Source organism: Gekko japonicus, unplaced genomic scaffold (assembly GCF_001447785.1).
Source record: "Gekko japonicus isolate JY-2015 unplaced genomic scaffold, Gekko_japonicus_V1.1 scaffold1154, whole genome shotgun sequence".
NCBI classification, from domain to species: Eukaryota; Metazoa; Chordata; class Lepidosauria; order Squamata; family Gekkonidae; genus Gekko; species Gekko japonicus.
In genome coordinates this window covers 449,701-475,521 of record NW_015163636.1, presented here as the reverse complement: position 1 = coordinate 475,521, position 25,821 = coordinate 449,701, and the positions used below count along the sequence as shown (strand labels likewise).

General features: G+C 45.4%; 1 protein-coding gene across 1 annotated transcript in view; it reads right to left on the bottom strand.

The window, feature by feature from the left end:
• The window catches only part of LOC107107290 (phosphatidylethanolamine-binding protein 4-like), a gene marked incomplete at its 3' end in the record, with an annotated part of 150,511 nt that overhangs the window by 96,814 nt on the left and 27,876 nt on the right, over positions 1-25,821 (bottom strand). The gene's annotated exons all lie outside the window — the stretch shown is intronic.

The window sequence follows — 25,821 nt, the reverse complement described above, 5'->3', positions numbered from 1 at the left end:
TAATAATAAATAATAAACAAGAGCCACACACTGTTTATTAGGAAGAACAATTTTAAGTTTACTGAAAACAAAGGTGTAAAGTACTGGGTTCGATACATCAGGACTCGGATCACGACATAGGAGAAGACACATTTATTGGTACTTCACACATGGAACAAAAACTAACGGCCGGGTGGCCAACTTTATACATTTGGGGAGGGACGCACCTTGGTTCTATTGGCGGGTTTAAACTTCCCGCCAATGTCCTTATTGGCTCCTTACTGGAAGTTCAGGAGCCTAGTCCCTATTGTCTTTGGGATCAAAGCTTTGCTGCCTCTGGCTGGCGCCTGTCAGCGGTCTGAGGACATAACAAAAGGGGACGGGAGCACTGGATGTTATAAAAGAATAACATAAAGGTGCTACTAGACTCAAAATTTGTTCTACTTCTTCAGACCAACAGGGCTACCCACCTGAAGCAGACTACATGTTTACTGCTAGGAAGATACAAACGTATAATGTCATCATCTTCTTGCTCACAGAGAGCCAGTTTGGTGTAGTGGTTAAGTGTGCGGACTCTAATCTGGGAGAACTGGGTTTGATTCCCTACTCTTCCACTAGCACCTGCTGATGTGACCTTGGGTCAGTCACAAGGTCTGGCACAGCTTTTCCTGAAAGAGCAGTTTGTGTCAGAGTTCTCTCAGCCCCACCCACCTCACAGGGTGTCTGTTGTGGGGAGCGGAAGGGAAAGGAGTTTGTAAGCTGCTATGAGACTCCAAGTGAAGGGCGGGGAATAAACCCAATCTCATCTCATCATCATCTCTTCAAAGGGTTATAAACATCAAACCATTCCTACAAACAACATCTTGATTGACCAATAGAAAGATTACAGACCACTCAATTTTACTAATGCCTCCTACAAATCTTCCAGCGCTGATTAAACACTACTTCTATAGGTTACAGATCAGACTACATACATCCTGTTTACTAACTACATCAGTTAACTACACAATGACTGAAATGTAAGCAACTTGCAGCCTTAAAATCCTGGACAGGTTTTGCCCCCGCTCCATATCTTTCTAACATCATATATGACAGCTATAGATGGGTTTTTTCTAGAGAACGTTTTGATGCCCTGCCCTCTAATTTGTTACAAGGAAGGTTTCGGCGCTGGCCTAGTTCCCAAAGATGTTGCCCATGTACAAATCTTGAAATAGAGTCGGTCTCACATATATTGTTACATTGTAACTTTTATGCTATTAATTTTCCCATTGTTGTCCAAATTCAAACCCTTGGATGTTCAGTTGAAAATTGCAGAACTGAGGATTTTAACTTTTTTGCTGGAAGACCGGATAGAGAGGATATCTTTAGCTGTGGCAAAATTTTGCTTTCTGGCCCTTAAAAAGAGGAAGCTTATACCTTAGATAGTGATCTGAGGACAAATTAGCGTTGCATTGGTGTGTTTCAATGACATATTGTATTGTTCCTGTATTCGTTTAAAGGTTTTATATATATTTGATGTATGTATTTACTAGGTACTTATGTATTTATTGTGTATTTTATTATTATTCTTGGAAACGTTCTATTGGCTGGTCGCTTGACCGTACTAATAAACTTGACTTGACTTGACTTGACTTAAGCAACTTGCAAACGCCAACATATCTGGAAAGCAGCACAAGGGAAAGGGTTATGCACAGTCTTGTGCTGCACCAGTGCCTCCATCAACACTGGATCACTTGGAACATCTTCTTTAAAAATTGGGAGATCGAGTCACAAGTCTCCTGGATCATATGGGTTTAGTCCCAAAGAAAAGTGAGTTGTCTTTGAGAAAACAATTAAAGTTACTACAACTAACAGCAATGTTGTAAGCACTCAGCAACTCCAGTTAGTACAGAATGCCACACTTTAGCTGTTATCAGGAGCTAGGCGGAACATGCATATTACACCCATTGGCCACCAATCAGTTACTGGGTTCAGCTCAAGGTACTGACTATCAGTTACAAAGGGCCTCAGACCCTCCTATCTGCAGGACTGCCTCTCCTCCTGTGCTCCGCCACAACAGCTTCACTCATCTGGAGAGTGCCACTTTGCAATTGCAACTGAACAACTGCCTATACAACTGCCTTCTGTGTTTGAAATCCCCATCTTATAGAATAGCCGGCATGAGGAGGTCAGGAAGGTCCTAAAACATCTGTGATTCTGGAAGCTACATAAAACAATTGTCCAGGAGGTCATTTTCATAAGGGTAATAGGGCAGTCCTATTTTCATAATGGCAATCCTGCTGATTGCATCAATTTACACTGTATAACCTGCCTCAAATCTCATGAAAAAGCACACAATGCAGTAAGGAAATAAACAAACAGTGCAGTTGAGCTTAGCCTTGCATAGCATCACCCATTCTCTCTTTACCACACCTGCCTGGCACCATCCCTTTTCACTTCTGGGCATGACTTTTCTTTAAAGAAATTGGTATGGAAAAAATATTACAAAGGTAAAAAGGGAAGGTACAGATTGCCTTTCCCCGTAGCTGGTAACACAAGATTCTCCAGGTGACCAGGCAAGGAGCTTTACAGAAGAAGTTTCTTTTCAGCCAAGATAACACTAGGGCTGCCAAGAGCCACCGTGGGCCCCTAGACAAAGATTCTACCTGGGCTCCCCATATGACCCTGATCGAAATCAAATATCATAACAAATCACTTGACTAGCTGTTACCGTGCATCTATAATAAAAGAATCTGCATGTATATCCGTCGGTCCATTTGTGGCAGTCTGAATTTTGCAATGAGTAGCTCATGATCTGAGCCACAGACAGCTCCAGGTCTTATTTTTACTGACTGTATGGAGCTTCTCCATCTTTGACTGCAAATTATATAATCAATCTGATTTTGGTGTTGCCCATCTGGTAATGTCCATGTGTAGAGTCACCTCTTAGGTTGTTGGAAGAGGGTGCTCACCATGAACAGTGTGTTCTCTTGACAAAACTTTGTTAGCCTTTGTCCGGCTTCATTTTGTTCTCCAAGGCCAAACTTGTCTGTTATTCCGGTTACTTTTTGACTTCCTACTTTAGCATTCCAGTCCCCTATGATGAGGAGGACATCTTTTGGTCTTAGTTCTAGGAGGTGTTGTAGGTCTTCATAGAACCAGTCCATTTCAGCCTCTTCTGCATCAGTGGTTGGGGCGAGGGAGCATTGGAGGGCAGTATATAAATCTAATTAAATAGATAAATAAATAAATAGACTTGGTTTACTGTGATGTTGAATGGTTTGCCTTGGATTCAGACCGAGATCATTCTGTCGTTTTTGAGATTGTATCCCATTACTGCCTTTCGCACTCTCTTTGTTGACTATAAAGGTTACACCATTTTTTCTACAGGATTCTTGGCCACAATAGTAGATATAATGGTCTTCTGAGTTAAATTCACCCATTCCTGTCCACTTTAGTTCACTGATTCCCAAGATGTCGATGTTCAGTCTTGCCATCTCATTTTTTACCACGTCAAGCTTACCTTGATTCATAGATCTTACATGCCAGGTTCCTATGCAGTATTGTTCTTTGCAGCATCGGACTTTCCTTTCACCATCAAACACATCCACAGCTGAGCGTCCTTTCAGCTTTGGCCCAGCCACTTCACTCTTTCTGGGGTTATTTGTACTTGCCCTCTGCTCTTCCCCAGTAGCATATTGGACACCTTTCAACCTGAGGGGCTCATCTTCCGGCATCATATCTTGTAGCCTTTTGTTACTGTCCATGGGGTTTTCTTGGCAAAGATACTGGAGTAGGTTGCCATTTCCTTCTCCAGTCTTTCTCTGCTGTGGCCTGTCCGTCGTGGGTGGCCCTCCACGGCATAGCCCACAGCCTCATCGAACCATGCAAGCCCCCTCGCCATATCAAGGCAGTGATCCATGAGGGAGCCATATATACTAAGAGCCATATATATTAAGCTTATTATTCTTTTAATCTGTTAAAAACACCTTCATTATTGTGTATGCTAATTTACTAACCACCCTCTATATGTATGATTGTTATTTCTATTTCCAATTCATTGTATCTGAAGAAGTGTGTGTGCGCACCAAAGTTAATACCTTAAATAAAACTTTGTTGGTCTTAAAGGTGCCACTTGACTCTAACTTTGTTCTAGTGCTATACATACTACCAGGGGTCTCATGGGGGGGGAGCGCTCCGGAGCCCCGCTCCGGGAGTGACCAGCCCAGAGGGCGGGGCGGTCACATGACCAAGCCCCGCCCCCTGCAACGGAGGGGAAACCTCCTGCGGCCACCGAGCTCCACCCCCCACCAGAAGCCCGGGGAGCCGATGTGCCCTGGCCGGCGGGCCGGGCAGGCGCCGCCGAGCACGTGCCGCCCGCAACCCCTGTTCCCCCTCCCTGCTGCATAGTGCCTGCCCCGGCCGGCCTGGCTGCCTGCGGGGCTGAGGGCACTGCCTGGCGTGGCTCCGGCTCGGCGACGCAGAGGGACCACAACTCCCAGCAGCCAGCCCGGTGAAGGCAGGCGCGGGAGGGGCCGCCGGTGGCAGCGGCCCGCCCCACTGAGAGCAGAGCGCCGCCGCACGCCGAGCTCTGCACAGGTAACGGAGCGCGAGGAGGAAGCTTGGCTGAAGGGGAGAGGGGGACCCTGGCCTTGGCAGAGCCTGTCCAGGGGGGAGCCCCCCTTCCCGGAGGCAGCCCGCGGCTCCCCTTTGGCCCGAGGGGCTGTTGTCCAGCAGCGGCGACAAGCACCCACGTGTGTGGATGGATGTGCGTGCAAGGAGAGGCGCCGGAGACTGGCGGAGGACGAGGGTGGCTCTGCTGGCTCCTCTCTCACCAAACGCTCTCCCTTTGGGGCCCCCTCTTCTCCTTGCGGCGTGGACAGCGAGCGGAGTGGAGCCGACTTCCCCGTGGCCCGCAGGCGGTCGCTACTACTCTCGTTTGCGCCAACCAACTAGCTAACCTCCCTCCTCTCTGGGCTGCGCAACTTTTTCAGCAGCTCCCTCCCTCCTCCTCCTCCTCCTCCAAAAAAATAAATAAATTCCAAGCCACAGTCAACAAGGCAGAGCCGCTGCCGGTTTCCCAACCTCGAGGATTTTTTTTTAGAGAGAACTGCCAAGGCCGGTGTTCCCCTTTCTCTGGCCTTGGCCCCTTTCCTCCCTGAGTAGGGGACTGGATTTTGTTCCTTTCGCCTTGGCTCTGAGCGCAGCCCTTGCTCCGTGAGGCTCGCTCTCTTCTTCTCTCTTTGCTCCTTCGGCGTCTCTCTGAGCTACTTTGCTTTGCCTTGCTGCTAGGAAGAGGGGGATTTTTGCCAGCAGATAACATCACGGTCTTGCTGGGAGAGGGAGAATTTATAAGGTTTCCCCACACCATGTGTTTGCCTCCCAACAACATGATGTGGTGGGATTGCAGGCAGCGGATGATTCCTCCAATTACCATTGCCTTCTTCTTTAACCCAGGCTGGTAAGCCCCCCCCCGCCCCCTTTTCCTTCTTCTGTGATGTAAGCAGATCTAGGGGAAATATGGGAACAGCCCGGAGGTGGTCAATGTCCATAACAAAATGAAGATGGAAGATGATTTCTCTGGCTAGGAGAGCTCGGGTCTTAGAGAAGCTGCGGTGGTTTAGCCTCTTCATCCTCAAGAGAGAGAAAGAAACCTTTGAATAAGTTTCAAAACGATATTTCTCCCCCTTTATAAGAGAAAGGATTGTGCTGGGACTTAAGAAGTCTGTACTTTCATATAAGGAAACAAGCTGAATAGATCCTTTAGAATATTCATTTATAGGATAGATGTTGGAGGGAGGTAATCGACTGGCTCCCCAACTTTGCAGTATCTAAATAACCCACATATGGGTTTGTTTGTTTTTTTAAAAAAACGTTTGGAGTTACTGTGTAGTAGGATTCTCATGAAATTGAGTTTCAACACACGCACACACACCCTTTCTTTTGCTATTGCTTGGAAAAGGTATAATGGTCATAGAGCTGTACTGGATATTGAACTCCCACAGACTACTGCATAGGAATCTCATTGTCCCCAGATTGTTCCTTCCTGGCATCTATTAATCACCTCCCTTTTTTATTTGTAAAAGTTCTGTCCCACCATTTCTCCTTTTCTTCATATTTACTTTCACAACAACCCTGTGAGGTAAATTATGCTGAGAGTAACTAGCCCAGAGCCACCCAGTAAGCTTCAAAACAGTGGAAAAACTTAACCTGGCTTCTTCATAGCTAGGGTTGCCAACACTGGGTTGGGAAACACCTGGAGGTTGGGTGGGATGGAGCCTGGAGAAGGCAGGATTTGGGGAGGGGAGAGACCTCACTGATATATAATTTAGTTGGTATATAATGATACAGAATGAGAACATAAGAGAAGCCATGTTGGATCAGGCCAGTGGCCTTTGCGGGGCTTCCTTGCACTCCCGCCGGCCTTGCAGGTCCACCGCCGGGCACCTCATGGGGCTCGGCAGTGGAGCTGCAAGGCCGGTGGCAGCCGGGACCATTGGGGGCGGGGTGTGTGGCCTTATGACACACTTCCGGTGATGTCAGGGGGTGTGGCATATGCTAATGAGTTATGCTAATGAGCTCCGGCAGCTCTTTTTCTACAAAAAGACCCCTGCATACTACTATTAGATATGCTATAAGTTGCCAACCAGGGCAGATGAGAAGGAATTGAAGACTGAAAAATAAGGGCTGGGGGGGATTAGAAGGAGGGAGAGAGCAGAGAGGAATGAAGGCAGATCATAAAAGAGCAAAATGGAGGAGAAGGGTGTGGAACGAGGAAGAGAAATTAAGGAAAAGACAACAAAAGGTTTTTAAAATTTTACTACAACACACTAACAGAGCTGCCCTTTTGCAAGATCTGGGTGTGCAAACTAAACTGTGGAGCTGGATGGAACTAAAGGAAGAAGGAAACCAGAGACTGCTGATGATAATGTCCTTGTTAGGAGGCTGTATTCTGGCAATGACTGTAGGTTGTCCTGACTGGTTTTGCCTTGCTCCAATGCTAGCTTGGCTGATGGGTTTAGCAGGATCTAAGAAGCAAGAGTTTTCCTCAGTCTCTTAGTAAACTTTGCAGAAAAGTCCGGCCAGCAGAATCAGAGCTACTGCTGTTTACTGTGTCTACCTTCCCTGAGCCCCTAGTGGCTGCAATGCAGAACTGCATTAGAAGTTTAAAAATGTAAATACATTCTATGAACGCAGCACGACACTGGCTTCAGGGTCCGTTCAGGTGACTTGGACCCTGGGAATTTTCTCCCGCACAGTCCCCCCTCCCTCAGTAGTCCTAGATAACACTGGCCTGAGAGGGTTAGAGTAAATGACTGTGGACTAGCAACACTGTAAGCTCACTTGCAATCAGAACTAACATGAAAAGATGCCTCAGAGAGCAGAACACCACTTGAGAACCGAACAGTGATGTGGACTGAGATAGGGCTTGTAGATATGGAGCAGATTCCATCAAATAATACAAAGGTAAGAAAGGCACAGATCCAGCAATTCGTCAGAATCCAAGATTTCTATGTGGTGGTCGTACTGCTACTTAAAAACATGGTTCACTCCATCTTCCATATGAAGCCGCCTGCCAGTTATAATGATTACTACCATGAAATTGGATAGTGATCTTGGGGTAATAGTGGAAAATTTACATGTCAACAATATGTCACAGCAGAGGAAAAAAGGCAAACTTCAAAAGGGGATGGAAATAAAGTGGCCAGTATCATAATGTCCTTCCACAGACCTATGGTACTGCTGCAACTGGAATACAACATACAGTTCTGGTTACATATATCAAAAGGACAACACAGAGCAGGAAAATGGCAACCAAAACAATTAAATGACTGCAGCACTTTCGCTATGAGGAAAGGCTGGGGGACAGCCCACTTTACAAAAAACGACTAAGGGGTAGGAGGCATAGATAATTATAACATAAGCAGAGTTCCCTCTAAGCTGAGTTAGTGTGAGCTAGCTCACAGTTTTTTAGCCTCTGGCTCACACCTTTTTGTCTTCGCTCAGGAAGGAGGACTCCAGAGCAAACTCATTTATGCAGTAGCCAAATGGCTCACTCACAGCTTTAATGCCAGTGGCTCACAAAGTAGAATTTTTGCTCACAAGATTGCACAGCTTAGAGGGAACATTGAACATAAGTGTATGGTGTGCAGAAAACAGAGAACACATCTTCCTTAGCAAAAATATTAGAACTTGGGGGCACTCAATAAAGTTCATGGGAATAAACTAAAGAAAATACTTCTTCATAAAATGCATAATTAATAGGTGGAACTCACCGTCACAGAATATAGCAATGACCACAAGCTTGGAAGGCTTTAAAAATGGATCAGATTCCTGGGGGACAGGTCCATCAATGGCTATTAGTAATGATAGCTAAATGAAACTCTCTTTTCCTGAGGTTCTGTACTTCTGAATGGTAGTTGCTGGGGACTAACAACAAGAGGCAGCTTCGACCCCTGTAGGCCTTCTGAAGCATCTGGCTGGCCACTGCCAGAAACAGGATACTAGATAACTGGTCTGATCCATCAGGGCTCTTATGTTGTTAGGGTCTTTTGCCTACAAACCTAGATTCTAAACCACTGTCTAATCCCAGTATACATGCAGGAGACCAATCCACAGGGTTTTTTTCCTTTGCCGAATTCAGACGTCAAAAGAAACTGTAGCTTTTGAGGAAGCAGGAATTCAGTGCCACACACACCAGGGCACTGGGGGCACACAAACTTATTTCTTAGTGAAAGCAAAGTAAGTGTGTTCTCCAGGCCAGGTTCTGGTGACTTCCATGCATGCCAACTAGGAATAATGTTGATGCTCATTTCCACGTGATATCTGTACCACCTTTAAACACAGCAAACATTCCATCTGCTTTCAACACATGCACCTATTTACAGACTGTAGAAGTGAAGAAAGTAAATGATTGTATACAGAGGTAGAAAATGAAATGGTTTTAAAATACCCTGAAGAAACAGAAGCATAACAATTATGTAGCCTGCCTAATATACCCTGTAGCTTTGTAATATAGAGCAAGCTATTAAAGAAGCATCGTTGAGAGAAAAAAATCGCTTTTAAAAAAAAGGAATAAAGGATCCGTTGGAGCATCTCTCTTGGGCTCAAAAGGAAGATCTAAGGTTACATTTGTGTTGTAATATTTAACGGGATCTCTATATTGAAAATACAAATTCCAGGATTAGCATTCTTAGCCATGAAATAACCCCATTTGACTTGTTTATGGCCAAAAGATAACACCAAAGAAAACCTGGAAGAACAATGGGTAGATTAAAAGGTTTTCTTTCATAAGGGAAAAGTTGTTGCCTTCTCCTGAGGTTCAGAAATCATAAACAAACCATACTCTGTTAACAATCAGAACACGCCAGGAAATCAGCTTCACACACTCCCTCCTTCCTCCCCTCCTATGCTACACCAAAGCTGAAGAGTTCCTGGTTTAGAACTAGCTGAAGTATGTCATGGCACCCAGATCATGTACTCTAAACACTCTACGGTTTATTTCTTGCCCGTAAACCCAGATTCTAAACCAGGATTAGGCTGTAGTTTGGAATCCTAGTCGGTCAATAAAAACCATTTTGTTAAAGTGCCAGATTTGGATGTCACAACAAACTGTCCTTAGCTCTAAAGCGGGAAGTCTTCAGTCTTGCCACAATACGCACGGGAGGAGAAGGGCACAAACCCAAAGCCTCCCTCACTTGCTCTCAAACAAACTATTATGGCTGAATGCACCCCTAGAGGCCAACAGTGGCATGATGTGCATGTCCGAATCAGGGAGTAAATCAATATAAAACTGGGCGAGAAGGATGATCTAAAGCTCACTAAAACTCATACCTCATTCTTTATGTCTTTTTTACCCTTGACAGTAAACTCCTCAAAGGCTCTTTGCTTGGTGAATTTTACTTAGGTGCGCCCCAGAATGTTCCTTTCCTTTGGTATTTGGGACTTCATGGGGTCACTGTGCAGCAAACTGAAAGCAATTCCAATAATCGTTCATTGGTTTAAAGTATTTCTTGAGGCAGACTTGTGAATAAAAAAGCAGTGCCAACAATAAGACAAATAGAAATAAAGAAAACCCTAGCCAAAGCACCAAATAAAAATCATGGCGTCAAAGAGTTCAGTTAAGATGCAGTGGTGGCACAGCTCTTCCTAAGCATTTTAAAAATGGAAACAGCAGGTACTATAGAACCCCAAGTTTGGAGAATGGGGCAAAGGGAGAAGGGGTTTAACTCTTCCCCTCCCCCATGCACTTTCACGGATGGAACTTTAGCGCTGGTATGCAGTGGGGGAGGAGATGCTTCCAGAACAAAAGAGTGTGTTTGTGTGTGAGAAGAGAGTTTTAATGTACAGAACAGCATAGAAAAGGAAGACTTAAATCCCCTCTCCACCTGCACCACAGGCCCAATTCGGGGCTCCTCACAGCTTCTATTTCCCTTTTAAAAAATTTGGGAAGATCGGATCACAAGCACAAAGTGGCTTGGTGTCATAGCATCAGTCTATCATGGTCAACATTGTGTACTCTGAATGGCATCGAAACTCCTCAGTCTCAGATTAAGTTTTTCATGTCACCTACGACCAGATCCTTTTAAGCTGAAAATGACAGGGATTGAACCTCGGATGTTCTGCATGCAAAGCAGATGTGTTACCACCGAACCACAGCCCCTTCTAGGGCCGCAACTAGACACCAAAACCTTAAGCAAGAGGTGAAGCCAGACTTTGGTTCCATTAAAAGCCTGGGTAAGCAAAAACAAAGATTACACCCAGCACTTGGAGCTCAGCAATGTAGGCATCAGGCAAATTAGTGCAGGGAAGGAATAGCATAGGCAAGGCATCACAATACCCCATCTTTGGGAGCTATCCCCCCCCCACCTCCAGAGGTGGGAGCAAGTAAAGCAGAGCTTCCAAGGATCTCTGGAAGGCAGGCAGGTTTGCATGGCAGTAAGTGGTCCATGCAGAAAGCCTGTTTTAACGTATGCCCTTATCAGCTCAATTACCATAGAGAGGCAGAAGTAAAACCTAATGCTACCCAACCATGAGGCTTTCTTGCCCTCAGTGAATATGGCTAGAGTCCACAGAATCCCTCTGAGGAAGTCATCAAATGCAATGATAAAAAGAGAATCGTGCAGGAGTAGGTAAAAGGTAATGCCATAAATTGCAGCTTAAAAACATCGCTGCGGGTAAATTGCTTTTTAACAAGCAGACAAGCTCTATCAATAGCATCTACCGTATGTTTTTATAAAGTGCAGAAATATGTTTTTAAAAGGCCAGTAAATAAAGTTCCTATCGATTTGATCTCAAGTGTAATCTGTTTTTCTGTCTGCCACCAACACTGGTAATAAAGCAGAATCATGTAATACGGCATTTCGGCTAATGCGACTATACATCACCACCGGGACTCCACGTTTGCTGGCGATCTATCATTTTCTATTGGGATTGCTTAGCTGTAGAATTTATAAACTTGCTCCAAATTGATGCAATGTCCAATTTTCTTTTCCAATTTATTTTTGGTTGAGCAAAGCAATATTGAGGTGTCTGCAAGACAACGGAGGGAGTATTTCCAGATGTTCCCTGCTTGACTTGAACTTCCTGCTCGAGCAAGTGTGCATCCAACACAAAAGGAAGTATAGTGGACAATAGGAGAACCCTTCTGACAAGTTGATGTTCTCCACTCTCAGAAACCACAGTGATGCCTAGAGCTTCTCAACAATTACATATTATACTTTTATACCTATGCTCAGAGTGTGCAACAAGCAATGGTCCAGCTGTTTACATAAATTGGTTTGACCAAGCAAGAGATTAACAAAATAATACGGTGAATAATATCAGTATATGTTAAAGGTACATTATCTCCCCCCTCCCCACGAACTTTAGAACAGAATCTGTGATTCAATTCCATCTTTGGTTTACACTGATAAACAAACCCCTAACCAAGGGCACCTAAGTCTACACCTAAGCCTGGTGTAGAACCGGTGTTGCAGTTCAGGAATGTGCATTTTTACAGACATTTCAATTAAAAAATCTGTACCTAATGTCTTGTGCACTGGCTTGCCCATGCAGAATACGTGGAGAACACTACATTCATTACCCATCCAGTTATGAATGACAATAAAGACATGTTTTCTCCAGTGCTTACATTTAAAAAGTTTTGGGCTCAGCTCTGAACAAAAAGGACAGCAAAGTGATGAAAACCTTTTATGCTTCGTAGTTACCCTCCAGTTACTACTTTTTTAAGCACTCTCCATTCTTTCCCTATTCTAACTTCAGCTGGGATAGCATGTGTATGTTTTTTAGATGATTCACACTATTCCTAGAAAGTCAGAGACGGTGAACTGGATCCCATGACTCTCCTCTTCGGACATAGGAAGGCTCCTTCCACTAGAGGTCCATCAGAGGTCCATCAGTGGCTATTAGCCACAAGGTATAGATAGGGGCTCTGGGGCAAGTGATGCTCTGTCTTCTTGGTGCTAGGGGGGGTCAACAGTGGGAGGGCTTTTAATGTCCTGGCCCCACTGGTGGACCTCCTGATGGCACTGGTATTTCTGGCCACTGTGTGACACAGAGTGTTGGACTGGATGGGCCTTTGGCCTGATCCAACATTGGCGTCTCTTATGTTCTTAGAGTAAGATTCTTCAGTGAGAAGAAGAGAGCCACTAGATCTAACCCCACTGAAATCCAAGGGAGGCAAAGTTGGGTAGTAATGAAAATGATTAGCCCTCTGGTTCAGTACAGACAATTGAAAACTGCTATTTCCTTTTTTTTCCTGGTAGCATATCAGTGTGATAAAAGATAACCACATCTACTTGTAGCTAAAAGTTCCCATGCCTTACAGTATTATTTTCTGTTCCACTTTTCTTCCAGATCAAATGGGTTTCTAGCACTGGTATACATACACAGAGGTGTGCTTCTCTTAGCACTAGGAAGTAAACGGAAAAGCCGAAGTAGCGGGGGGGGGGGGGGGACTGTTGGTTACTCTTTTCCTATATAAAGAAACCAGGAGCAGCCAGTGTAGTGGAATGAGGAAACCTGTAGTTTAAATTCTGCCTCACATGTGTAGTTTGTAGGGCCAAGCTACAAGTTACATTGTAGACCCATGACTGGATCTTTCAACTTTTAAATAGTTGTGTTTTTTTAAACTGAGGGCTTAAACCAGAGAAGACACTTGAAGTTCTGTACAGAATTCCCAAGGAGGTTGCACCTTAAAAAAATAGGTAGCAGCAGAGCTTAATTTTTGCTTCCAATGGATTAGTGGGGAGAGCAGTCTTATAAAGATATAATTGCAAGACTATCAGTACTCATAGATGACAGTGATGGACTTTCTGCAAGGCCTCAATACTACTAGCTTGCTGAAAGATTCTGATGGATTAAATTTTTTTAACTAATTTCACCAATTCTGCTGCTCTTCCCTCAAGATTACAGTTACTCATTTCTTATCACCATATAACTGTGAACTAAGCAGGGACAGATCTGTAACTGTAGCACTCTCATAATTGAGATATCACATTGTCTGAGTGAAGTGGTATAATTTTGAACCTGAAAAATGGCAACACGACTCCCAGGCTTCATAATTTCTGCATAGATTACTGGGCTGCATGCATGTAATTCTGAAGCACTGCATCCCTGTTCAGGGGTGTTGTTGACAATCAGAACATAGTTTTTTCCTTTATCTCCATTACCTGTATTAAACCATTTTGTATATTTGCTCCTCACAGAGTTATCTGAAGTACCCTAGTCAGCCATTTTTCACTGAAGGAGGGGTATAAGGTGGTGGGCCAGCCCTTCCCACAGGGAGCCACCTGCTAGTTATTGAGTTCACAGCCCACCGCTCTCTCAACACACAACCTCAGGCTTCCACTGCAACAACTGGGGCTGAGGTAATGCTCCTTGCAGGGCTAGATTTGGCCCAAAGGTCAAAAGCTGCTGTCCTAGGATCACTTCCAGCAACAGGCCTGAAGAAAAGGGCCTTTTATTAAAATATAATGATGTTGGGTTTTTTTTCTTTTTTAACTTGAACAGGACTGTGAATGAAACAAGTCAAAATCCCAGAAACAGCTCCCTTCTGCTGTGTCTTCTAGTCATAACTCAGGTGCAGACGTAGTGCCTTAAATCCGTTTATGAGCAACCAGGGGGAAAAATGTGTGCTTGGACGTTCAGCCCCCCAAAAGGTCACTCTCTCAATAAAAAGGTTATACAGAGCTAAAACTGCTTGCTCCAACACTGGCAGCAAGCTACACTAGCAGATCTAAAATCCATGCATTTCAGAGGAAGGTATTTCCTTTTGATTATTATGACCCTGGACTCCTGATTTTTTAAAATACAATTGCAATAAAAATTGCACTCCTCCTCCTTCTCTAGAACATTTCCCCTTAAAGAATGTTACAAGGGCTTTTCTGTTAAGTACAACATTACCATCTCTACAGTACACACTTTTTGCTGCATTCCAAACAACACATGCTCTCATACACAAACACAGTTCTGTATCACAGGCTTAGAATGGGGTTCATTGCAACATGCTCGGGGACTCTCAAAAGAGCCCTAATCACTGCTAGGTTCAGATTCCAGCTATTGTCTCACCTGCAAGGCCATCCTTTTTGGTGAAGGGGAAATTACGAGAGCTCCGCCAACTTCAGAACCATCCCAAGACATTCAAAGGTTAATATATATAGATATAGATATATAGTTAAAAAAAAAAAACCCTAACAAATAAACACAGGGAGTTTGGATCTCAGATACAGCTTTCTGCTTCTGATTTCAGGGCACTTCTTTCATTTGTCTAAAATTTAAAAAAAATATTGCCACATGCTACAAAGATTAGCACATTGTGTACTATTCAGCTTCACTCAACAGGGATTTGCTTGGAAGTCTACCAACCTTTTTGGGAAAAGACTAGAGAGCCACATGTAGGTTTTAGACAGGAAATGTCAGGCATAAACTATCTGCAGAGCTCTCCCTGCTGGCTGACTTAAATTCTGCAGTAAATGAGTGAGATTTCTATTGAACAGAGACAGTCAAAATTATATATTTCTATATAAAGCAGAGCCAACTGGGAACACTGATAGAAAGTACAGATAGATCTTTTTCACCATGAACAACTTCTCTTTCAGAAGCGGTTGGAAGCCTCACAGGTTCCAAATTCTTAGCCAAAAGCTGTTATTTTAGAATCCATGTAAAAGAAGTTCCTTTAACAAAGAGTTTCCAGGTGTTTATGGAATTACTAGCAGGACTTAGGGGTCATGTTAAACAATAGTTTGTATAACAAAATCTTGTTAGTCTACAGACATACATAACAAATCCCTTTTTGTGTAGAAACCTCAATTTTTCTGTTTTTTATCTTTCTCCCACCTCAACCCTTCAGTAGGGAGGCAGGGTTACCTGCCTCAAGGTGGCGTTTGGAGCTCTCCTGGCTTTACGATGGATCTCCAAACTACGAAGATCATTTCTCCAGGAGGAACTTTCAGGGGCAGACTGTAGGTTATACCATACTCTACAAGAAACAAAAAGCCCTGAAGTGAAATCAGATCCCTGATAAGCTCCCTCCCCAGGTACCACCTCCGAAGCTCCAGGAATTTTCCAAGCTAGAGATGGCTACCCTATGGGAGGATATCCTTCCAGTACTATAGTCTCTGTTAATCAACTAATTGTGGTTTGTGAACTCAGACATTCCTAACAACCGTAGTTTATAAACCAGCTACAATGTCACTTTGGAAATCTGGGTTTCATCCTGAGCAACAAACCTCAGTGTTTTCAACTGTCTGCCTTGAGATGCCACAGCTAACCAAGACTGAATCAAACTGCACTTCATGTCTGAATGCAGTCACTCCCTCCCACTGTTATTCACACCATACATGGCTATTCTTCAGCAGCACATGTATGCCTGATCGGTCACAAAACCACCACAGTAAATGCTTGTAAGAGATGCACACTTTTTAACATTTCAAACCGGAATGCATTCAAGACCATGCCTTTCGAGCCATGCTGTGAATCTTGCATCACCCCCTCTTCCAATCCCATTCATTCCCTTTTTCATGATCATCCTTCCTGCAGCTTCAGTGGAGGATTCCAGAGCAAATCCCGTCCAGTCCACTTTTTAAACGCAAGTTAAAAAATAATAACGGGGGCAGATATTCACGGATAGGGGACAGTTTGTTCTTTAACCCAGCTGCAGAGCACCCAGAATACATTTATGTAAAACACTGACAATTTGCCTTGCAACCAAGGTTTTTGAAGTGGCTCACAAAAATATCAAACACAGTACAAATTACTACCTCACTGAGGATGGTAGCAATGTTAAACATGGATTGTTTTATTTATGTAAACCATTTATATACAATTGCTCTCAGCCTATAAAGGCTCCCATGAACCGTTCCAATAAAACAAATCCATGATGACGACCAAAACCAGCACAGCCATAAATCCAGATGGTCACAGCGCAGCAGCTGAAAACAGGAACAAAAAAACGGGGGGGGGATAACTAGGGCCAGCATGGTATTAACAAGCAACAGAACAGAGAGCAAAAGTGACATGTTCACCCAGCACCTAAAACCAAGCAAGTTAAAAGCCAGGCAAAGACCTGCAGGAACCCGGCCTTCCAAAGACAAGGTAGCCATCTCATCCCACTTCAGAAGGCACAGGGAGAAGGGCCCTCAATTGACAGGCAGGAGTATGTGGGAGCAGACTGCTCTTCGAAGTACCCTGGTTCCTTAAAGGTTAGCAACCAGTTCACAAAGGAGGAGCTAATAGGCCTCAACGGCAAGTGACAGTAGCAGAGTAAGACACCACTTCTGATGGCCTAAAGCAGGGGAAAATAAAAATGTCTTCAATTTGGCACCAAAACCTCAAGAGAACCACACATCAACCAAATGAACACAGGGGGGGAAGTCTAGAGATGAGGCACCACCACAGAGAAAGCCCTGTCAGCACTGGATGCTGGCCATCTTGCCTCTGAAGGGTTGGGCGCACAAAGGGTAGAGGCCTCTGACAAAAGTCTCAAGGATCAGAAAGGCCAATATTCTATAAGTGCTACTCTTGTGCTTGCGACCCTAATAGCATTGCTTGCACCCTGCCTGGCACTTCTTCCTACAAGTTTCTGTTAGGCTTTAGTCCTCTGGCCTCTTGTTGCGAAATAATGAAGATCGACTCCAACTCCCCTGCCCCCTTCTAAGATTTAGTAACACAGCAGCCTGGAAATCAAAAGAAGGTGAAGATAAGACTTACCAAAGCATAAAGGCCTGTGTCCTCCAGGTCACTGCTATGTCAGAGTTCACATAAGCTAAGAAACAATGGGAACAGTATGTTTAAATGAGAACCCTGGGAGCTGGTTTGCTGCAGGAGCGGAGTGTAACTGCAGGCTGCTTTCATAATACTTAAGACAACTGCAGCATGATGGAGCCTTTCGGAGGAGGCAGAAAGAGTCAGAGATGCTGCCCACTTGCAAGTGGGAAAGATCCCATGGCAGAGTTAACTCTGGCATCCTGTGGGAGATTTCATCTCAGAGGCGAATATTGCTGATGAAACTTTAAGGGTAACACTGCCATCTAGCGTCCTTTCCTCATAAGCATTTCATACCGGTACGAGAAAATAGATCCAGATGGTCAGCCGTGTTGGTCTGAAGCAGCAGAACAAATTTAGAGTCCTGTGGCACCTTTAAGACCAACAGAGGCTTATTCGAGGTATGAACTTTCGTGTGCAAGGTAAAGTAAAGCAAAAAAGCCATGCTTTAGCCGGACAGAGGTTTGCTGTGATGTATGAATGCTGCCTCAACCTCTATGCTGAATTATGGGCAAATCTGTATTTCAGATGGGAAAATGTAAAGAAGACAGGGTCATTAGTTTTTCTCTGGAAAACAGATATACCGGGCTCCAATATCCTGCCTCTTTAAACTCACCTTAACTCTGTGAAGTCTCATCCAGGCACATTCCTCTTAGGAACTTTTCCTTATACCACTCTTCTCATACTAAACCTCTAAGGTTGCATTTTCCCCACAAAGTCTACAAGTTGCATTGCCCAGAATGTGATCCTGCAGTCATCAGCCCTGGTCATTAATGACTGCTTTTACACAAACGTTTTCCCTCTGCTTTGGCTCCCAACTGGAACACTTCTTTTTGAGCATCCACATGATAGAGTGCTCTAATCTTTTCCCAGTCCTCAACATCTCCTTCCCAAACGTTCTCTGGTCCAGCCTTTGCAGAAAGAGTGAAGTCCAAGGGTGTTTTCATGCCATTTGGGCAGAAAGGTACACATTGCCTTATCAAATTTCTGCCATTTTCCTGCCATGAATCCCTCAGGTCTGTTTTCCTCAATGGACCACCCGAGAGCTTATTCTTCTTTCTTTTAAGGTATTGCTATAGTGCTCTAGCAATTGCCAATGTTTTTAAACAAAGGCCTTGAAAAGCCGCCCAGCAGTACAGCATAAACTCCTTAGGGTAAAGAAAAAGCAGGGTATAGAAAACTTCTCTTCTTCTTCTTCTATAAGCCTTCACAGTGACTGGGTTCCCCCTAACGAAGGTCATCTGTGCTGCCCGGCTTACTTTCATTGGAAAGCTCCTATCATCAGGCAGACATACCACACAGTTCAACAACCATCAGCTATGAGAAGCAAGAAGGATGGGGGGGGGGGTGAGAGAGGGGGTCTCTAATGTCTGGGGTTCTCTCCACATCACCTCTACCAGCTGGCAGTTCCTGTTTCATCTGCCAGGCCCCAAGATATATTGCAGTGTTTTGTGCAACTTCTTCCATTGCACCGGGGGGGGGGGGCCACCACAGCAACTAAGCTTTAATTAAAATAAAAAGAATGACTAGGCCAGGTAGGCTATGGCAAGAGCGGCCCAGCACATAAGGAAGGGGAGAAAATCGAGTTAGAAGAACAAACAATAAAATAATAAATGTGAACCCTGAGCCATGCCCATTTATACCCATATCTTTTTTGCATACGGTGACAGATTTAAATTGTAACCCCAGTGAGAGCCAATCCAGACACAAAATGGGGTATAAGTGGATAAACCAACTAAGTACTACCTATACTTGGGTCTAAGTTTTCTGAGGCTTCTGTTGAAGTTGGTTTACAAAGTATCAATTTCCCCCAAATTAATTCAAAACGGAAAGCAAGATACAAAACAAATGCCAGCAAAGATTGTAACATTTATACTGTGGTTTCTCCCAAGTATCATTTCTCAAGCTTCAGGTGCCATTCCATGTATCCACAGATCCTGCCTTTCTTCCATCATGGAACTCAAGTGGCTTACACTGGGATCACCATACCTGCTCTGCTCAGTTTAAGCAAGGTTGCTGCATCAGATGCCCTTCAACCACATCTTGGGCCCAAAAAGTATGGCTTGCAACTCTCAGATTTCCATTATAGCACACTCTCATTCAAAGAGGCCTGAAATCCAGAGTCTGCAACCAAGCTTTCATATTCAGATTTAACAGCTCTGCACAATAACGTCTGGGTAGTGAAGAGCCTTTTGCTGCAGAATTTTCACTTGCCCTACAGTTATATCTGCTGTATCACAATCAGTGTTACTGAGTCTTGGGAAATTCCTGGGGATTTAGGGCCAGTGCCTGGGAAGGGCAGAGTTTGGAGAAGGAAGGGAACTCAGCAAAGATATGATGCCACAGAGTCTGCCCTCAGATGAAGAAGAGGAAGGAGAGGTTTTTATACCCTGCTTTCCTCTATCTTAAGGAGTCTCAAAGTGGATTACAATCACCTTTCCCTTCCCCTCCCCACAACAGGCACCTTGTGAGGTAGGTGAGGATGAGAGAGTTCTGAGGGAACTGTGACTGGCCCAAGGTCACCCAGCTGGCTGCATGTGGAGGAGGAGGAATCAAAAATGGTTCTCCAGGTTCGAGTCTGCCGCTCTTAACCACTACCCCATGCTGGCTCTGAATGGCTGCCATTTCCACCAGGGGAACTGATCTCTGTAGTCTGAAGATCAGTCGTAATTCAGAGAGAACTCCAGGCCCCACCCAGATGTTGGTAACCCTGTTAGTTTGACCCTGACTTTCATTTTTCCAAGATGCCAGTAGTGTTTACATGAAATGTGTAGTTAGCATCCTAGAGAAAGTTGCTGAGCAGCTTCATCTCAAAGTATGTACTTACAGGTGCTGCAGAGAAATAGGGAGAGAAATATTATGGAGCCAAAAGTGTTAGTTAAGTACTCAAGGTACACTGGTGAGTTTGGCTCATACCAGAAATACAGAGGAAATCTCCTTGTGATACGTAACAGCTAAACTAACCCAAATTGGCAAGCACTCCAAAAGATGGAATGCACATTTTCTGGCTATACCCAGCATCTTGTCTTGGCACTGAGCAATCAGCAAGCATCTTTCAGAGACGTAATGCCACAGGGAAACATGGTATGACCTGAAACCCTTATCCTCAGCTTCCTATCTATCCTTCCATGGTACTTATCAGGGCGGTCATCAAAATAAAATTTTTAACTTCTACAGCCACAGAAGCAGTTGGCACAGTAGACACATCCCCTGCAACTGAATTTCAGTCTCCACCTCCCCAAGTTTATTTGCTACTCGACTGACCCACTGACACTCAATACAGCAAACAGATCAACTTTGGCCCCGGTCACACGGGCCGGATATCGCGGGGGGGGGGAGGCATGGCTAATTGCCCCGGCGCAGTTTGATCCATGATTACGCGATCAGATGCACCAGCGGCACACCACGGGTCCTTCCCTCAGCGCCGGCGGGTAAACAAGGGACCGGAGGGGAATGCCGTGCGCCGGCGCAATCACACCACAGGAGTCTGGAGGCAGCCCATGGCAAACGTTTACTAGTACTTTGGAGGTACTACTTTTTTAACACGCATTTTCGGCGGTAAGCCACAGGTGCGCTCCACTTCCCAGATGTTGGGGTGTGATCATGCCCGGATAATCCGCCCACCATCCATGCCTCTCCTGCGGCAACTTTGCCGTGTGACCGGGGCCTATGACCCACAAAATGGAGCACACCAAGCAAACCATTCTGAGGGTCGCTCTTGCATTTATACTAAGAGGACTACGCTGCCACATTAACTACAAAATACCATTGCCATTCTGCCTGCAGGCCTGATGTCATTCAGGTCTGACTGGACCTAATACAGTGCAGTGTTTCTCACTACCCCTGCAGAAGTGCTTGATCAAGCTTTAGAAAATGATTGACAGAGTGAAAAAAGAAAGAAAGCTTTTTCCTCCCTCTCCCAAAACAGTACAACTTGGGGATAGCCAAATGAAGTTGATAGGCAACAGATTCATGACCAGACAAAGGAAGTATCTGTCAACCACATTTTCGTCCCTCCCTTCCACCAAGGAACTCAGGACAGCTTCAAGTTTATCCTCACAACAGCCCTGTGAAGCTGAGAAGGGTTGACTGGCCCAAGGTTACCCAGGGAGCTTTTAGGACTGTGCAGGACTTGAACCCATGTATCCTTGGTACTAGTCCTACATTGTAACCCCTAAACCATAATGGCTCTCAGTATATCGTCAAACAGTGCATAATGAATTTGTGGAACTCACTGCTACAGAATATTGCAACAGCCACTATATACATTAAGTAACTAAAGAAGAAAGTTTAACACAGCAAGGATAACCATGTAAAACAAGATCATTAACTATTAATATTATTTGTAAAAAAAATAGATTGGTAACATACAGTATACATAAAAAGCAACCTTACAAGATCGTGACTGACAGCTTAAAAACATACACAATGCTATATACAGAGGTAGATTCGGGGGGGGTCGCGGGGGATCGCAGTTCCCCCGGGTGAGGTGCGGGGGTGGGGCACATGATGAAGTCCCGCCCCCTGCTTCCGGCCGCCCCGCTTCCAGCCCTCATTCAGCCAGGAGGAGGCAGGAGAAGAGGGAGGGTAAGTTGCTTCCTCCCCGTCTCTCCCCACCCCTGCCTGCCTGGGGCCAGGGAGGGCCTTCGCGGGGCTTCCTTGCACTCCCGCCGGCCTTGCAGGTCCACCGCCGGGCCCCTCATTGGCCATCATACTTTTTAAAAAGCACTGGTTTTTTTGAGGGGAGGTATAGTCCACTAAGACTAGCGTGCCACCTGTCCAGGTTGTCCAGAGGTCCCCATCAGCTCAAGAACTGCAGATCTTGGAAGCTAAGCAGGGTTGACTCTGCAAGTATTTATGTCACACTTCCGGTGATGTCAGGGGGTGTGGCCTTATGACACACTTCCGGTGATGTCAGGGGGTGTGGCATATGCTAATGAGTTATGCTAATGAGTTCCCCTAGCTCTTTTTCTACGAAACGACCCCTGGCTATATATAATGTTAATACAATGTAATTTTAATATTGTTAGAAATAAGTTGATAACTGCACAAGACAGAAAAATCACACTTGGGGAAAAAGGTAAGGCCAAATTTAGACCAAGAGAAGCAGACTGCCTATAAAAGAGTTTTGAATTCCAACAATCAACTTAGATGGCTGTGCAAAGCGATCAGATAAGTAATGGAATATCAATCTGTTGATGACTGTTAGCCATCCCTAGCTCAACAGAGTCCCCATGTTCCGAGGCACTGTGCTTTTGAATACTAGCTGCTGAGTGACAACAGCAGGGAGAGGCTTTGCCCTCTGTGTCATTTGTGGGCTCTCTAGGGGGACTGGGACAAAGAGTATGCAGGGCTGGATCCAGCAAGCTCTGTGTCTTTTTTTCTTTTGGGGATTTGTTCGTTTGTTTTTTGCAGAGCTCCAGTTGCTCTGATCCCAGCCAACTCCTGAAGCAGAACAACAGGGAGGGGTTGTGGCTCAGTGGTAGAGCATCTGCTTGGCATGCAGAAGGTCCCAGGTTCCCTGGCATCTCCAGGTAAAAAAGATCTGGCAGTAGGTAATGTGAAAGACCTTTGCCTGAGAAACTGGAGAGCCACTGTGTCCTGCTCAATCCCGCCACTGCTGCCATGTCTGTCCCTACCCCAGGGATGCTGTAGGTCTCAGACTGGCTGCGTGTGAGGTGGTTGCCTCACCGCCCTCACTGTCCTTTCTCTGCTGCTAACTCTTGTGGTGAGGCGGTCAGATCCTCCCGTGGCCCGCCAGTTTTTTCTTCATCCTGGGGGACCGCCTTGCCTCTGTGGCCCAGAGTCAGGTCTTGCCCAGCCCCCAAGCCCTGCCAGAGCCTGCAGCCCCAGCCCAACTGCCCTCCCTTCTCCCCTCCTCCACAGAGGGTTTCAGGCCTCGGACTCTCCCAACACAGGTGGCTTATACAGAAGAACTTGCAGACTGATTATTCCCTTCAGAGGCACAGCTAGGATTTTGGGGTTCTGGGACAAGGTCCAATACCTCCCGCTCCCTCCCTAAGGTCATCCCTTTTAGCTGAGCAGTGCCAAATACTGTATAGGCTACAAAAAAATTATAAAACCTATGAACTACAAAATATTATTTGCTACAGTCCAATCCTATACAGATGTACTTCAGTCTAAACGCAAAGAAATCAGAGGGCTTAAACTGGAGTAACTCTATGTAAGATTGCATGGTTTACCACATTATACAGCCTGCAAATTGCACTACTAGGTTTTGTGAAGTTTAACTAAATATTTCCCCCCAGGACACTTAATACCATACATAAAATGGGATAACAAAGCCTTCCTCTTTCAACAGGCAACTGTTTTCCCTCCTACACCCATGTTAACCCAGCCTGACCTGGGTTTAGGTTCCTGGACTGACCACAGGCTTGTGCTGCCAAATCAGTCCACCGGACTAAGCCACTGCTGCTTTAACCAGTACAATCCCAAACTAAGTTGAACCCTTCTAAATCTGTTTGCCATCCATGGACTTAGAAGGCAGGAAAAGTCTGCTCAGGACTACACTCTAACATAGCCAGGCCTGGAAACGCAGCAGTGGTGTGGGGAATGTCCCTGCAGGATGGCAGGAAGACACACTACCAGGCTGCTGCTGCCCTGTTCAGGAAGGCAGTAATAAACGTAACAAAACAACAGAAGACAGTGGGGAGAAAAAACTTGGCCTGAGTGAGGCCACTGACACAAGCCCCACATTCCTCTGGGCAACTACCCCAACTTTGCCCTATGGATGGTGTGTGGTCAGGTGCTCTTTGTATTGTTCCCAGAATAATTAAGATGGAACAACATATGCCTTCCAATGCAATACATTACCATGTCACTAGATGCTGCTGCACACCACACAGCTCTCCAGGCACAGAGAAGATTTTTGTAAATAAGGGAGGAGAGACTGCAGCAGTAAGAACATGAGATCTTTCTAGGGTGGCAATATTTGTCTCTCCAAGCCACCCACAGAGCATTTCTAACACTCCACTTTCCTCCTACCTTAAATAAGGCCACTATAGTAGGGTCACTCCTCCTGTGAGCAAATGTTTCTACCACAATCATTCTCTCCCTGTCCCCTGGACCCTCAAATCCCCCCCCCCAAAAAAAAAAGTTCCAAGAAAAATTTGTATGGATTTAAATGTTGTGCCTAGGAAATCAGCAAAGCAGGTATGATGTTGAGGCATCTTGATCGGTGCTTTTCCTAATGCAGTTGCCAGAGAAGTTGCGTGGTTGCATCATGATCAGTAAAGGAGCTGTTACAACTACAACACTAGCAATCATCTTTTTAAGTTTAGGCTGATACACAATTCTGGATCAAAGCATATACAGAAAGAATTATAACATTTCTCTCTCGCCAGTCCTCCAGAGACCTTAAGATGCATACATAGTTCTCTCCCCTGCCCCCACACACTTATCTGTACACCTTGTAGGTCCAGGGCTGCTAAAAGAACTGGAGAAAAATATCTTCCCTTAAAAAGGTTATTGATTTGCTTCCTTTATGAGTTGCCCTGCTTCCCAGTGGGGACCCAAAGTGACTTACGTCATTCTCCCCTCCTCCAGTTTATCCTCACAACAAGCCTGTGGGGTAGGTCAGGATGAGAGTATATGAATGGCCCAAGATCACTCAGCAAGCTTCCATGAAGAGTGCGGATTCGCATCTGGCTTTCCCAGATCTCATTCCAACCACTACGTGACACTGGCTTGAGGTGTTAAAATGGGCAGCTGATGGTTTTCATTAGTAGTGGTGGAAAGTGCTGTTGAAATACAATCAACATGGTAACCCTCTTGGGTTTTCAAGGCCAGAGATGAAAAGAGGTGGTTTGCCATTGCCTGCCTCTGGTCCCTGCCACACGGCAGGAAAAACAACGGCCTAAGTGCGACTAATCTGAGCCACACCAAAATAGAGACGCTGCGGCGGGATCCCACGGATCCCCTGAGCCGCGGCGCCGTTGCTCCCCGGCACGATCAGATGCCGGGGAGGAAGCGACGGTCGGGAGGGGGAGGCTGCCAAACTGCGCATGTGTGAGCATGCGCAGTTCGGCCAGGAGCCGGGGATGCACCGGCGGAAGGAAGCGCCGGCGATCCCACGCCTGGCCTTGATGCGGCCTTTCCGGATGAACCACCCAGGTAGGTGGTTTCTTTTTGGTGCGGGGTTTTGGGCGGAAGGGCCGGATCGGGTACGGACTGCAACGCTTCCCAGATGTTGTGGTGGGATCGCGCCCGTTTGCTGCACCCCCGATCCGTCCCTCTCCCGACCCAAAACCTCTCGTGTGACCGGGGCCTCTGTGTAGCTACCCTGGACTTCCTTGGTGGTTTCCCATACAAGTACTAAGCAGGGCCAACCCTGCTTAGCTTCTGCGATCGGGTGAGCCTGGGCCATCCAGGGCAGGACAATGGTTTTCACTGCATGAAGGTAAATGATGTTATTTACCTCCCCGCCATGAAAAGCATCAGATGCCCATTCCAACAGATTAAGCTTTTACTAGGACAAGACAGGACATTTTTCTCCTGCCCATTCAAACAGATTAAGCTTTTACTAGGACAAGACAGGACATTTTTCTCCTGTTGGCAACCCTAGGTGGGCTAGACCAA